The sequence below is a fragment of the Octopus bimaculoides genome, chromosome 1 (assembly GCF_001194135.2).
Source record: "Octopus bimaculoides isolate UCB-OBI-ISO-001 chromosome 1, ASM119413v2, whole genome shotgun sequence".
Lineage (NCBI taxonomy): Eukaryota > Metazoa > Mollusca > Cephalopoda > Octopoda > Octopodidae > Octopus > Octopus bimaculoides.
Window position 1 is genome coordinate 133,861,249 of NC_068981.1, and position 2,163 is coordinate 133,863,411.

General features: G+C 39.0%; 1 protein-coding gene across 1 annotated transcript in view; it reads right to left on the reverse strand.

Moving 5' to 3' along the window:
* LOC106873864 (ATP synthase mitochondrial F1 complex assembly factor 2) overlaps positions 1 to 2,163 on the reverse strand; it is a 21,402-nt gene that overhangs the window by 7,491 nt on the left and 11,748 nt on the right. The window lies entirely within an intron of this gene.

Below are 2,163 nucleotides of genomic sequence, written 5' to 3' on the forward strand. Positions count from 1 at the left end.
TATATATATATATATATATATGCGACAAGCTTCTTTCAGTTTCCATCCACCAAGTCCACTCACAAGGCTTTAGTCAGCTGGAGGTTTAAGAAAACACATGCCCATGGTGTCACATGGCTGGGAAGCAAACTTCTTATCACACCGCTATGCCTCCGATTAAGAAGCTTGCTTTGCAATTATATGGTTCCAGGTTCAATCCTACAGTGCAATAATCTACAACAACTGTGAATTGATCAAAGCCACATGGTGTGTATATGTTTTTGTAAGTGGGCATAAGACGAACGAAACTGCTATGCTGAGCGAAAATACGTTGTGCAAATTTAGTTCTGTCCAAGTTATGTCCCTTGATGCCAAAATTACTTGTTTTCTATCTCATATGAGATCGATCGACTATCGCAGGTTACATTCCAAAAGCCCCTGCAATAGGTGAAAATTCACAAAGTAGAAACAGTACTGTAATGTATATTTTGTTTTATTATTTTTATAATTTGTATATATTTATTTCATTATGAATGCAAAACAACACCATAAAGGAATGGATGTAAGCTTAAATAATAAACCATGATAGATGAACCGCAATACAGCAAGGGATTACTATATTACAGTTCTGAAGTCAATAACAATCAACTAAAACCTTTAAAAATGGTGTCCCTATATGACCCCAGTCCAATAACTGAGACCAGCAAAAACAAACAATGCACTAAAGAATAACAATTAAATATAATCTACTGCAGTAAAGAATTGTGAAGGAAATGGTAAATTATTTCATTCACACTGATATGAATGACATTTGCAAAAGTAGACAGCTCAAGAGGGAATTGAAATAATATATAGAACATCATCATCATCATCATTGCTCTAACGTCTACTTTTCCAAGCTTCCATGGATCAGAACAGAGTTTATTGAGGCAGGTTCTCAAGGGCTGGATGCAGTTCCTCTACCTGTTTGCAAACTCGGTAATATTCCTTCATTGCAGCAGGGAGATGACACAATCGTTAGCATGCCGGGCGAAATGCTTAGCGGTATTTCGTCTGCCGTTATGTTCTCAGTTCAAATTCCGCCGAGGTCAACTTTGCTTTTCATCCTTTCGGGGTCAATTAAATAAGTACTAGTTACACACTGGGGTCGATGTAATCAACTTAATCCCTTTCTCTGTCCTTGTTTGTCCCCTCTATATTTAGCTCCCTGTGGACAATAAATAAATAAATATTTCTTCATGGCAAGAATGACAACCATTTATAAGAGTCATGCAGTGTCAAGACAAGGAAACAAACTCATGCACACACACACGATGTGCTTCTTTCAGTTTCCATCAACCAAATCAACTCACAAGGCTTTTACTCAGCCCAAGACTATAGTAGAAGACACTTGCCCAAGAGCCATGAAGTGAAAGCTAACTCAAAACCATGTAGCTGGGAAGCACACAGCCACTGCACACACTCTTACTTTCTGTCTCACTCTCACACACACCTGATTCTTTTTACAAATCACTAATAGTAAGGCAGCAAGCTGACAGAGTCATTAGCAAGCTGGGCAAAATGCCTAGCAGCACTTTGTCTTTGTTCTGAGTTCAAATTCCACCAAAGTCAATTTTGCCTTTCATCCTTTGGGGATGGGGGGGGGGCAATAAAATAAGTACCAGTTGAGCATTGGGGGTCGATGTGATCAACTTACCTCTCCCCCCAAAATTGTTGACCATCAACCAAACTTTGAAACTAATGGCGCATAAAATGACACAACCAATTTTTGCCATTTTGATCATTTGAAATGAATACATTAAAATGTTGAGTAATGTGTTTATGCTGATGACATAACATTTCAAACATTAAGAGAAACACATACTCTTTTACTTTTACTTGTTTCAGTCATTTGACTGCAGCCATGCTGGAGCACCGCCTTTAGTCGAGCAAATCGACCCCAGGACTTATTCTTTGGAAGCCTAGTACTTATTCTATCGGTCTCTTTTGCCAAACAATTAAGTTACGGGGACGTAAACACACCAGCATCGGTTGTCAAGCGATGTTGGGGGGACAAACACATATATATATATACATATACATATATACGACGGGCTTCTTTCAGTTTCCGTCTACCAAATCCACTCACAAGGCTTTGGTCAGCCTGAGGCTATAGTAGAAGACACTTGCCCAAGGTGCCACGCA